Source organism: Rattus rattus, chromosome 2 (assembly GCF_011064425.1).
Source record: "Rattus rattus isolate New Zealand chromosome 2, Rrattus_CSIRO_v1, whole genome shotgun sequence".
NCBI classification, from domain to species: Eukaryota; Metazoa; Chordata; class Mammalia; order Rodentia; family Muridae; genus Rattus; species Rattus rattus.
The window spans coordinates 180,625,600-180,640,419 of NC_046155.1; positions in this window are offsets into that span (position 1 = coordinate 180,625,600).

The following is a 14,820-nucleotide window of genomic DNA, read 5'->3' on the forward strand; positions in this document are numbered from 1 at the left end:
TTCAGCATTTATACATAAGTGACTGTGCTTTAAAAATATTTCTCAGCTTTACAGATGGGTGTGTATATCATGCAGGCAAACATTCATACACATAAAAATAAAATAAATAAATAGATATAAAAATAGCTAATGAAAAATCTTTATATGTATATATATACATATACACATATACATATAAACATATGTGCATATAGGCACAGTATAACATATAAAAAGGAGAGAAAGAAAGGGTAAATACTGGCTGTTGAGGAAGGAATCAAAGGAAAGCAAGTAATGACTACTTGAATCATGAAAAGGATATAAAGTCAGTTGTTAATTATTTTTTTAATTTTTATTGCATTTTTTTATTTACATTTCAAATCTTACCCCCTTGCCCAGTTTCTTGTCCATAAACCCCCTCCCCCTTCTTCTATGAGGGTGTTCCTCCACCTATCCACCCACACCATCCTGCCTCCTCACCCTGACATTCCCTTACACTTGGGGGGATTCTAACCTTAGCAGAACCAAGGGCTTCTCCTCTCATTGGTTCCCAACAAGGTCATTCTCTGCTACATAAGTAGCTGGAGCCATGGGTCTGTTCATGTGTACACTTTGGATGACATTTTAGTCCCTGGGAGCTCTGGTTGTTGGTATTGTTGTTCTTATGGGGAACCCTTCTTAACCCTTCAGCTCCTTCAATCCTTTCTCTAACTGCTCCAATGGGGACCCTGATCTCAGTTCAATGGTTGGCTGTGAGCATCCGCCTCTGTATTTGTTGTGATCTGGCAGAGCCTCTAAGAGAGAGCAATATCAGGCTCCTGTCAGCATACACTTCTTGGCATAAGCAATATTGTCTGGGTTTGGTGGCTGTATGTATATGGGCTGGATCCCCAGGTGGGACAGTCTCTGGATGGCCTTTCCTTCATTCACTGCTCTGTTAACTGTTTTAATTTCATCTCTCATACTTTTTCAGTTTTTTGTGTTAGATATATGCATAAGATTATTTTTGATAATGAAAGTGCAGAATCCAATGTGAAGTCCCATAACTTGGCTGTTCTAACTGTATAGAAGTTAAATGAGATGTATGGTGTATGGGTCTAGATAATCTTGTTACATGCATATTTATTTGTATGCTTTTTATAATAACATGTTAATGAATAAAAATTAAGTGAACTGAGGATATGAGCTAATAAATATGAACAAAAAACAAAAACACAAACAAATAAACAAAAGCAAAAGGAAAACACTCTTTATAAAATTCTACCAGAGAACAAAGTCTCTACTAGGTATTTTTAGAATTCCTTTGTCAATGCAATTATTATAAATCTCTTTACCTTATCCTCAAATAGACTCTTCAAGACTTTTAACCAAAATACCACAAAATCAGTCTGTAGGCCACATACTGAAATTCTACTTCACTAAAAATTCTTGGTCCAGAACTGTAAAGTTCAAATCACTCTCAACAACAAAGTCTTCCATATCCCTACTAAGAAAGCCCATTAAGTACCACTTAATGTATTCTACTGCTTTCCAAATCAAAATCCCCAAATTCACATTCTTCCAAACAAAAGCATGGTCAGGACTATCACAGCACAACCTTGTCCCCTGGTACCAACTTCTGTCTTAGTTCAGGTTTCACTGCTGTGAACAGACACTATGACTAAGGCAACTCTTATAAGGACAACATTTTGTTGAGGCTGGTTTACAAGGTCAGAATATCAGAACTTTCTCATCAAGGATAGAACATGATAGAATCAAGGCAGGTCAGGCTTAGTGCAGATCAAGCTGAGAGTTCTCTATCTTCCTCTGAAGGCTGCTTTGAGAAGACTGACTCCCTGGTCATTAGAAGGAAGGTTTCATTACCCAGCTGCACTATGACAAACTTCCTCCTAAGAAGCCACATGTATTCCAACAAGGACACACCTAATAGTGCCATTTCCTTGGCCACACATATTGAAACAACCTCAGATATTGATTTAAAAGAACATTATCATACAGTCCTTCAATACCATATACTGTCTTTCTAGCATTCTTTGTAGATATTGGTGGCAAATTTGAAGAATTTGACAACACTCATACCCTGAGTTGAGGGACACTTGGAGAGATAACTCATATCTGATTCTGATACCATGCAGTGAGTGATTAGAAGAGCTTCTAAGAGACTCTGCAACCAACTGGAAAATATCATCCTGAGTGAGGTAACCCAATCACAGAAAAACACACATGGTATGCACTCATTGATAAGGGGCTATTAGCCCAAATGCTTGAATTACCCTAGATGCATAGAACACATGAAACTCAAGACGGATGATCAAAAGGTGAATGCTTCACTCCTTTATTAAAAGGGGAACAAGAATACCCTTGGCAGGGAATAGAGAGGCAAAGATTAAAACAGACACAGAAGGAACACCCATTCAGAACCTACCCCACATGTGGGCCATACATATACAGCCATCCAATTAGACAAGATGGATGAAGCAAAGAAGTGCAGGCCGACAGGAACCGGATGTAGATCTCTCCTGAGAGACACAGCCAGAATACAGCAAACACAGAGGCGAATGCCAGCAGCAAACCACTGAACTGAGAACGGGACCCCCGCTGAAGGAATCAGAGAAAGAACTGGAAGAGCCTGAAGGAGCTCAAGACCCCTATGAACAACAATGCCAAGCAACCAGAGCTTCCAGGGACTAAGCCACTACCTAAAGACTATACATGGACTGACCCTGGACTCTGACCTCATAGGTAGCAATGAATATTCTAGTAAGATCACCAGTGGAAGGGGAAGCCCTGGGTCCTGCTAAGACTGAAGCCCCAGTGAACGTGATTGTTGGGGGGAGGGCGGCAATGGGGGAAGGATGGGGAGGAGAACACCCATAAAGAAGGGAAGGTGGAGGGATTAGGGGGATGTTTGCCTGGAAATCGGTAAAGGGAATAACATTAGAAATGTAAATAAGAAACACTCAAGTTAATTAAAAAAAAAGAAAGAAAAAAAAAAAGAAATAAGGGAAACGACAAAAAAAAAAAAACTCTCCTACCTCCCAAATAGACAAAATATTTCATATCAGTAAAGTTTAATATTGGTATACAGAGGGCTATAACTTGGTTGTGGTAGAGTCTACTTAGGTTCACAGTCATTCAGAGAACATTATTATGAAGGGCAGCCTATAATGTTATCTGCTGGCACATTACCAACTCAAGTCTCCTCTGTCTAGACAGATGACAATGCCATCAATGTGAATTCCCTTTCAACTCTCAAGCAAAGTAAAAAAAAATCACATCAGTGGTCAGATGATGTCAGCAAGAGTACCCATGAACAATGATGAGATATCTAGAGATATCATTTGGTGTGCCAATCTTGGGCTCACTAAGACCCACCTTCCTAGCACAGCCTCTTGTTGTTAAATGAGCTTCCAAAAGATCCTAAATTGACCCATTCTTATCTCCTTTTATAAAGCTCAAGTGCATGTGGATCAAGGGCCTCCAAATAAAACCAGATACACTGAAACCAGATACACTTGAGAAGAGCCTTGAACACATAGACAGGCAGAAAATTTCCTAAATAGAACATCTCCCCTGACAACTTATACACCTTTCCTCTTTCTTTGCTTTGTTGTTCTGTTTTATTTACTCTGAAAAAACCCCAAATCTTTTATTGTGGAGAATTAAAATATATACGGAATTGGAGAAAACAGTTTAATGAATTTTGTTTGCACCCTTTGGATCAGCTTCAATGATCATCAGCTCTTGACAGTCTTACTTCATATGCTTATGGTTTTTCCATCCATCCATTGTTTTTAAGGAATTTCAATTGTTACATTTATTATCTGTATGTAATTCAGTCTTAATCTATAACAAACAAACAAACAGAAGCTGATAAGATTAATAGTGGTTCCTCAATATCATGAAATAATATTATCATACCTAAGATTAAATGACATCAATTTAATTTCAATATTTTAATATTGTTGACTATACAGTGCTAAATATCCTTTAAAATTTTTAACTTCTCATCTTTCCTCTTAATGCTTATGAAACTCTTACACTGGCCCTATGAATAAAGGCATGTATCCATATGATTGGAAGATATTGTCTCCATTCATATATTTCTCTTTATAATCATACTTCTTACTGCATTGAGTCATAGCTCCTCATGAGAACTAAAACATAAAACTAATGAAAAATCAAAGAGATAATGGATACATTGTTTGATTTAATTATTTAGTATGTGAGTATTTGATATACTCATGTCATTGTAACTTATTTCACATCTACTAAGCACCTACCAGTGCTTAAATAGCTTATCTCCCATGGAAAATCAGAAGCAGATGGAATCTTTTCATACAGATTCAAGGATAGAGGTGCCAAGGAGCAACAAATGATCTCCTAAGGATGTGAGGAGCTGTCCGAGGAGCTGTCCTCACAGATGTGAGGAGCTGTCCGAGGAGCTGTCCTCACAGATGTGAGGAGCTGTCCGAGGAGCTGTCCTTACATACTCCATTACAAGATGGCACCAGCATCTGGCAGAACGCACCTAGTAAAAAGGGCAATACGCAGGCGCCTGGTAACTTCCCTACTCGAAGGGACACGTACGTTATGGTACGTCATCTGGCATAATTGGCAGACCAGTCAGAGAGTGACACGTCCCAGGCGAGGATAGTTTCCTATATAAGGGACGGTTATTCCTCACTCGGCGTCTCCGCATTGTGGCTTATGCTCTCCCTCTCAAGACGGTAAAGCTTTTTCTGTAGAAGGATCCTGTGTGTGCGCGTGTTCCTGCTGGCGGGGCGAAGCGTGGGACATCTGGTGCCAAAACCGGGAAAGACCTCGCCATCGCCAGCACCTTCGGAGATCCCTTGGCGACAAGGAGGATTCAGAACTACAGGTAGATCGAGAGGCAGCCCTCTCTTGGACTTTGGTCTGGGGTTGTCAAATTTTGGGAAGGATTTGTTGAGGCTATAGTATTTGTCCTGGGAGCCACCCTACTTTTATGTTCTGTTTTCACGTTTTGCTGTTAAAAGGCGATCACAGCAGCTGAAGGCGTCTCAGTCTCTCGATATAAGTGAGCTTCACAGCTCCCTTTACCTTCGATTTTGACTGTTGAGGAGCAAGGAAAATGATAAGGCCGGGTGAGATAAGCGGCACCGTCTGGGAGGCAGCGTGTAAGACTCCGTGACATAAGAGAGCAGCGTGTCTGTCTCTACCTTTTCACCTCACGCCTTGTCAGACAGACGGAGATAAGCCGCCGGCGTTCCTGGCCCATCATGGGATCCCTCACAGTCTGTGGTCACGGCCTTGGAAACAGTGTTAAAGCAGAGGGACATCAAAATTGGAGGAGGAACACTTAAAAACTTTGTGAAGGAGGTGGAGAGGGTGGCGCCTTGGTTTGCCTGTTCAGGCTCGTTTACGATTGCCTGATGGAACAAACTTGGAAAAGACCTTGATAGAAAATTGGCGGAAGAGGATCTGCGCCTAGGGGACCAAAAGCTATATGGAAGCTGGTTAAGAAATTGTTTTAAAGGATGAAACATGTAAGGCAGCAGTAATAGAAGGACAGGCCACTCTCGAGGTAGTCCGAGAAAGTCTGTCAGAAACCGAACGTAGTGAGAGGTTGGGCGCGCGCAAGAAAAAAGACGTCCTAAGAAAGAAAAAGTGCCCTCCCGGTAAGTCCGCAGACAAGGGAGCGTTGAAATTTTCAGATTCCAGCACTTCCTCCTCTACACATAAACCAGGAGGGGGAGCCAGCCTATACCCTGTGAAAGAGCTAGAAGCGCTGAACCTCGACAGTTCTGAAAGCTCTGAAAATAAAACCTTAGACTCAGAGGAGGAGGCTGAGCTAGATGAGGAAGCAGCTAAATATGAGGAGGAAAGATATTACCCCGATGAATGTAGGGGAAGTAATAGAAGCCTTCTAGCACGGCCGCCACCAACGGCGCCCCCTCCCATATGAGACACGCTCAGCGCCTTCTCACTAGTCCCGAGAAGGTGAGAAGAAAGCTGATATGACATTTTATCTTTGAGACTCGGAGGGAGGACGGGTCCATGCCCTGTTGAATATAATCAGATTAAGGAATTAGCAGAATCAGTTAGAAAGTATGGAGTCACAGCCAACTTTACTCTAACACAACTCGACAGGTTGGCCATGACAGCATTGACACCAGCTGATTGGCAGATGATTGCTAAGGCAGCCCTTGCCAGCATGGGCCAATACATGGAATGGAAAGCGGCTCTGGTATGAGGCAGCCCAAACACAGGCCAGAGCCTTAATGCTACGGCCTTAATACCTGAGCAACAAGAATGGACTTTTGAACTCTTAACAGGACAGGGCTGCTTTGCAGCTGATCAGTGTGCTTACCACTAGGGCGCCTATGCTCAGGTCTCCAGCATGGCTATTAGAGCCTGGAAGGCACTGTCCAGGAGAGGAGGGATTGATAATCAACTTACAAAAATCGTTCAGGGACCCCAGGAAAATTTCTCAGATTTTGTAGCTAGAATGACAGAGGCTGCAGGACGAATCTTTGGCGATCCTGAACAAGCAGCACCACTAATAGAACAGCTCGTTTTTGAGCAAGCCACCCAGGAGTGCCAATAGCCATAGCCCCCAAGAAGAAATAAAGGCTACAGGATTGGCTTAGAGTTTGCAGGGAACTTGGAGGGCCCTTACTAACTCAGGCCTGTATGCTGCCATTCTGAAGTTCCAGCGCCGCCCGTTAAAAGGGGACGGATAAAAGATCATGCTTTCAATGTGGGAAAACAGGCCATCTAAAAAGAGACTGCAGGATGACAAAAAAGACAGGGGTCATAACCCTGTGTCCGATGTGGCAAAAGGCTACCATAGGGCTGACCAGTGCGATCACTGAGACAGTAAAAGGCAAACTACTTCCTCCTTTGGAGACTAGACCTAATGAGATGTCAAAAAAGCAGGCTGGTGGGCCCCGGTCCCAGGGCCCTCAAAGATATGGGAACCGCTTTCACAGGGCCACGGCCCGGCAGAGGAGGTCCCCCAAGAGCCGACACAAAATTGGACCTGCGTGCCGCCTCAGACTTCTTTCTAATGCCCCAGATGGGCATTCAGCCAAGTCCTGCTCAGACTGTGGGGCCTCTACCCCGGGAACCATAGGCCTTGTCCTTGAGAGGATCTCTCCCTACAAGGACTGATAGTCCATCCAGGCCTTGTTGAAGCTCAGCACTCTCTTGATATTCAAATTCTTTGTTCAAGTCCCGATGGGGTTTTCCATAAGTAAAGGAGATAGAATAGCACAGTTATTACTCCTTCCATGCTCCCAGGCCACGATACAGGATACCAAGGGACCCATGGGGTCCACTGGTCATGATTCGGCATGTTGGTGGTTCTTAACAACCGCCTAAAATTGAGCTTTTTAGAAATTAATGGAAAAGAAATTCGAAGGCATACTGGATACTGGGGCTGATAAAAGTATAATTTCCTCAAAATGGTGGCCTCAATCGTGGCCTACCACAAAATCTTCTACTCACTACAAAGGATTAGGCTACCAGTCATGCCCTATGATCAGCTCTGCCACTCTAATTTGGACAACTGCCCGATGGCCGACAGGGACAATTTATTCCCTTATGTACTTCCCCTGCCTGTTAATCTTTGGGGAGGGATGTTATGCAGACCATGGGACTGACCTTATCAATGAATACCCCACAAGTGGCCCCACATGATGTCAAGGATGGGCTATAGGAAGGGAAAGGCCTAGGCGATTAGAACAGGGTTGTCTCACGCCCATTGAACCGATCGCCAACCCCCATAAACAAGGCCTGGGTTTTCCTAGGCGCCATTGGGGCAGCACGACCCATACCATGGAGGACGGAGGACACGTGTGGGTTCCCACAATGGCCATTAACCTCTGAGAATACAGGCAGCTACAGGACTGGTGGATGAACAATTAAGATTGGGACATTTGGAGCCCTCCACCTCTCTTTGAACACCCTAATTTTTGTAATAAGGAAAAAATCAGGAAAATGGCGACTACTCCATGACTTGAGGGCCATTAACGATCAGATGGAACCCTTGGACCCATCTGAAGGGCCTTCCTATACTCTCGGCCCTACAAAAAAGATTGGAATTTGTAATAATAGATATCAAGGATTGTTTTTTTTCTCTATTCTGCTTTACCCCCAGATAGGCCCAGGTTTGCTTTTACTGTCCCATCAATTAATCATACTGAACCTGATAAAAGATACCAGTGGAAGGTCCTACCTCAGGGCATGGCCAACAGCCCCACGATGTGTCAGTTATATGTTCAGGAAGCCCTCAAACCAGTCAGGAGACCTATCCAATTTTGTTAATCCATTACATGGATGATATATTGATGTGTCATAAAGACTTAGAATTACTCAAACAAGTTTTTATTCCTTATTACAAAAAACCCTTAAACAATGGGACTTACATATTGCTACAGAAAAGGTCCAAATTGTTGACACAGGTCATTTTCTAGGATCCATTATTTTCCTGATAAGATTATACCCCAGAAACTGGAAACCGTAGAGACCACCTCCATACTCTTAATGACTTTTCAGAAGCTCTTGGGAGATATCAACTGGTTGAGACCATTTTTTGAAAATCCTTCCATGAATTAAAACCTTTGTTCGAAATATTGGAAGGGGGACGGCCACATCACCTCCTCATGTGCTAACTCCCGCTGCAACCAAGGCCTTACTAAAAGTAGAAGATGCCACAAAACAAGCCTAATTGTAACGCATTGATTGGTCTCACTTTTTTTTCACTTGTGTACTAGATACCAAGGATTTACCCACTGCAGTTTATGGCAACAAGGTCCACTGTTATGGATCCATCCATGCTTCCCCTGTGAAGATTATTGATTGGCATCCAGCTGCAGTAGCACATCTGGCTATTAAGGGCCTAAAAGCTGCCATCTGTCATTTTGGGACTCCACCCCAATCCTTGATTATCCCATATACACCCTACCAGGTCCAAACTCAGCCTACCTCTGATGATTGGGCAGTGCTGCTCACATCCTTTACAGGGAAGATAGATAATCATTATCCAAACACCCCCTATTGTGTTTTGCAAGATCACAACCTATTGTTTTCTCGCGCCACATCCCACAGACCATTAAAGGAGGGATAATGTGTATACGGATGGGTCAAAACAGGGTGGGAGCATATGGTAAACTCCCAAGTATTCTCACGACAATATTTTGAAACCTCACCCAAGTGGTAGAATGCCTAGTGGTCATGGAGGTCATTGAAAATTCAGGTTCCTCTAAATATTGTTTCAGATTCCTCCTATGTGGTTAATGCTGTTAGTATTCTTGAAACCGCAGTATAATTAAAACCACTAGTAAGGTGGCAGATATTTTCTAAAAATCCAAATTATCCTAATAAATAAAGATTCCCTGTATACATTATCATATACGGGCCCATTCTGGACTCCCAATGAGTTCAGAGAATGATTTGGCCACACAAAGCCACAAAAATGATAGTTGGCCCTGGCCTCTCCTTTAGAGGCCGCTAAAGCCTTTCATGGCAATTTCCATGTCACCTCAGAAACTTTACGCCTCACCGCTTCTCTATAACTAGAAAAGAGGCACGTGATATAGTCACCCAATGCCAACAGTGCTGCCAGTTCCTCCCAGTTCCTCACTTCGGGGTCAACCCGAGAGGAATACAGCCATTGCAAATCTGGCAAAATGGATGTGACTCATAATTCTACTTTGAAAATTACAGTATGTGTATCTATAGACACATGTTCTAGCATTCTACATGCCACCCCACTTACAGGAGAAAAACAACACATGTCATTCAGCACTGCCTTGAAGCATGGAGTGCTTTGGGAAAAGCCAAAATGTGTAAAAACTGACAATGGCCCCGCCTACACATCTCAAAAATTCCATCAGTTTTGTGCTCAGATGCAGGTTACCCACCTGACGGGCCTGCCCCTACAACCCTCAAGGACATTGGGGAATCAGAGCGCGTGCTCATCGGACGCTCAAATCATATTTAATAAAACAAAGAAGGGAATTATGATAGAACTCCCCCAACATTTTGAGTGGCCACTGCTCTGGCCCTTTTACCTTAAATTTTTAAATCTTGATGAAGCTGGACAAACAGCTGGCTGAGCAACATTGCTCAGAGCCCAAGAGGAAAAAAAGAATTAGTCAAATGGAAGGATGTATTAACAAATGAATGGAAAGGCCCAGATCCTGTTTTAATAAGATCCAGGGGAGCTGTCTGTGTTTTTCCACAGGACTATGAAAATCCCATATGGATCCCAGGACGACTTACTGGAGCATCACAGCAAGTGATCAAGAAGGACTGGGACCCCCCTGCACCTCCTCTTTCTTCCATGGATGCCAGCAACGGTGCAGGGCGAAGCCATTTATGGGGGAATAATGTCAACCTTTCCACTCCGATGCGGTGATGTACCACTAACAGGGATTTAGGGTTGGCCTATTTACCTAAGGATCCACAGGTTGAACGACTAAAAGAAAAGGACTATTCCCTTAAGGGCAGCCTTTGTTTTGGCATATTCAACAAAACATCTTTTGATCTCCCTTGCATTATGTTATATAATCAATCTTCTGCTTGGTTAAGGGAGGCCACATGGGGAACTGGTGAGGAGGACATTGTGGCTAATGCCACAGTTCTCTATGGTGGTGGCCCTTACATGCTAGTTAGTGGTAGCTGCACTTACGCCCATGGTGATGCTACTTGGAGGAAAGGGAGAAAAGGGACGGTTGTCATTTTCCTGGACGGGGAACATCAAACCCTGCCTCTGTCTGGACAGCTACTCATATAAAATATCGCAGTAGTTACCAGAGATGGCTCGCTTTTTAGCCCTATCCTGTTGATGCTGGGACCATGACCTTATTTAGAGGAAAAGAGATTTTGATACTTCTGCAATTATTGCTGGCATTATTACTACGACAGTAGTCGCTGCCTCGGTTACTGCCTCGCATTGGTCTTGTCAAATTCAGTACAGACAACCCAAACTATCAATGATTTATCGGCCACCGCCTCTGTGGCTCGGGACAGACAGGCCTCGCCAATACTCAGATATAGGGAGGCCTTTGTTTGTCAACTAACGATAGATGGCAATTAGACATTCTATGGCAACTGGCCCAGCTTGGCTATGGAGCAAAACTCCCAGGCCTTTGTATCACCTCCATATAATATGACAAATTTACCTGAGCTGCTAATCTGTTCAAGAGTCTTTCACAGCATCTGTTACAGCATTGGACCTCTGAGTTTGAACAGACACTTCGGGAGCTGAGAGCGACCATCATTCAAGTAAATTCTACCCGACTGGACCTGTCTTTGACGGAGGGATTGTCGTCCTGGATCACCTCAGCAGTCTCTTATTTCAAGGAATGGGTGGGAGTGGGACTTTTTGGAGTGATCCTCTGCTGTGGATTAGTGTTACTCCTCTGGTTGCTTTGCAAATTGAGATCTCAAACAAGAAAGGACAAAGTAGTGATTGCCCAGGCGCTTGTAGCCCTTGAACAAGGAGCGTCAGCTGATATCTGGTTGACCATGCTCAAGCAACAGGTCGCCGGCTGGACAGCTCTTGCACTCCTAGAACCTCGGTTCATTGCACAGGATTAGAGTGTCTGGCTTGAGCAGCCCATGAGGGGTGACGAGCTTAGCATCGACAGGGAAGTTCTACCAACATCGCCTCCCTGGAAGGCATGTCATATTACATGAGGGTTTCTGCCCAGTTTTCCTCCCTCGAAAAATGGCAGTCTTGACGGGTCGGGAGTGCCCTGGGTCCCAACAACAGCCTAAGGGTATCTCTCTTGTACAGGTTCGCCAACTTTGTACGAGGATATGACCTCTGTCTTCGCCCTCTATATCTGGGTGTCCTGTTTGCTTAATAAAAAAAAAAAAACGGAAAAGGGGGGGATGTGAGGAGCTGTCTGAGGAGCTGTCGTCACAAATGTGAGGAGCTGTCCTTACATACTCCATTACAAGATGGCACCAGCATCTGGCAGAACGCACCTAGTAAAAAGGGCAATACTGCAGGCGCCTGGTAACTTCCCTACTGAAGGGACACGACAAGTTATGGCACGCTCATCTGGCATAATTGGCAGCGACCAGTCAGAGAGTGACACGCCCTAGGCGAGGATAGTTTCCTATATAAGGGACGGTTATTCCTCACTCGGCATCTCCGCATTGTAAGCTTATGCTCTCCCTCTCAAGACACAGTAAAGCTTTTTCTGTAGAAGGATCCTGTGTGTGCCGCGTCGTTCCTGCTGGCGAGACGTAGCGCGGGACATAAGGAGATCAGTATTCCCTTAATATGGGTCCCTAACAGAGATGTTTTCTAGAGCATAGAAACACATAAAACATTCTGATATGCCAAAGGTGGCAAATCAGGATACTACAGCAGCAGCAAGATTACAAGATCAATTATTCTTTTTTTATTCACTTACATTTCAAATCTTATCCCCCTTCCCAGTTCTCTCTGCTTATAATTTCAGTTGATTTGTAGAAACTTGATATAGTGTTTCAGTTCTTGGTGTCTCCCATTGACATGGGAGCTACGCACAAACATGCTCCACCTATGGGATTAGACAATGTTAGGCACAGGTAGTGTGATATGGCCATATATACCTTTTACCCATGTTTGGTTTCCTTTCCTGTTATATGGAAGCTGCTTTCAGATAATTCTGCCCTGTGCTATTGTGATTTTTCTTCTGGGTCTAGTATGCTTATCCCACAGCATCTTGGAATGAAGTACAGGTATACTCGGTCCGGAAATCATGTCCTGAAATAAGGTACTGATAGAAAAAAAATATTCAGCTTATTCTATTATGTAACACAGAGAAAATGGACACATTGTAAATAATATTAAATATATTGGGAAAACAGCAAAGCTGTGAAGATTGGTTGCTAGAAGGAGGTATGGAAGACTTTTGGAATATTTCCTCTGGTTCCACATATTTTTATTCTGTCCCCCATCCACAGGTGGATGTATTCTTGGTAGAAGGTAGAATACATATGATTTAGAAAGTGACTTGGAAAGTGGAATTCCATGAGACAGCTTCTATCAGATATTTATTAATGATGAATGGCAGTTAGCCAGGGATGAGGATGTGTGGTCATTTACCCTTCACCCACGTTCCTGTAAGTGAGCTCAAGAAATAAAGGGTCATAATATTCTACTTGGGTGTAATTCCTACTTTCATCAGTCACATGTATCATATCAGGTGTAAAAAATACAGCCAACCATTGGACTGAGCACTGGGTCCTCAATGGTGGACATAAAGGGGTTTACAACCCATAGAAAGAACAACAATATCAACCAACCAAACACCCCAGAGCTCCCAGAGAATAAGTCACCAAAGAGTACACATGGAGGAACCCATGGCTCCAGCTGCATATGTAGCAGAGGATGGCCTTGTCACACATCAGTGGGAGGAGAGATATATAGCAGAGAATGCCCTTGTCGGACACTAATGGGAGAAGAGGCCCTTGGTTCTAGGAAGGCTCAATGCCTTCTATGAGTACCCTTATAGAAGTAGGAGGAGAGAGGATGGGATTTCCAGAGAGGAAACCGGGAAAGGGGATAACATTTTAAATGTAAATAAATAAAATATCCAATAATAAAAAATGAATGTAAACAAAATTAGTTTTTTTCTACAGTCTTTCTTAGTCTAGATCATAACCACCCTTGTGAATAGGGATGATAAGAGGCTTCTCTGGCCTGTTTTAAAAACAGAAACTACCTAGCATGAGAACTCACACTTACAAGAAGGTATATTGCTTTGTTTGTGGCCACCTGTTCTACATAGGGTATTTCCAGACCATCAATCTATCAAGCTTGATCCTGTCTTGAATAAAAATGAGTAAGTTAATAGCTAAACTAATAAATTACTGACTAATTGCAAAGGGTTCAGTGAGACTGCTCAATGACAGAGTTTTAACACAACAAATTGTAGCCTGGAATTCAACTTTAAACAACACACACTGAAATACAAAGGCATGAAACACACACACACACACACACACACACACACACTAAAATGCAAAAATATATAGAACACAAATAGTTACAGATGAAAAACAATTCCACAAGCATACTAAACACCCACATTTTAACACATAGACATATAAATAAATATATGCATTGAATATTACACAAAACACATATGCTGACATAAGCCATTTACATGTTATTTTTAAATATTTTTGAATTGAAATAAAAATAGTACAAAAAATTAAATGCATGTATGTAAATGTAAACACACATGAAAAACCTCACATGGCTTTTAAAATATTTTTAGAAGTTTAAATTGAAATTATACAGAAAAGAAAACCTATATATCTGTGCATGTAAACCTCATATGAAATAACTCAGTCATCAATGAATTAACGAAATCTTCAAATTCTCTATCCTTTAGTATTCTTGCTTTCATACAAGGAGCTATGATACACTCAATCTACACTAAGTAAAAACAATTATAAAGAGGATTCAATGGATGGCCACCCAATCTTCCAATTAAATAGATGTGTGTCCCCATTAGGTGGGGCTACATAAGGAAGTTCTGAGGGGAAAGAAGTATAGAAGGATCATAGGGGATCCTATGTTTTTAGGAACTTATGAGATTCTGCTTTGGCCTTCCCATGTAGACAGAATATGTGTAAAGCAAAAATAGGTAGGTTGGACATAGGAACTCTTCTCTTAAGGCATTTGGAAAGTTATCAGCCATTACTTGCTCTAACAGGAGACTGATCACATTGTTTACTCTTAAATAGCCTTCCCAAAAGAGAATAAGATACAGACAATCAACACTTGATACCTGGTGGGACAAAAGATACTCTGTGGCTTTTTGGTTCTTTTGAGAATTTCTCCAT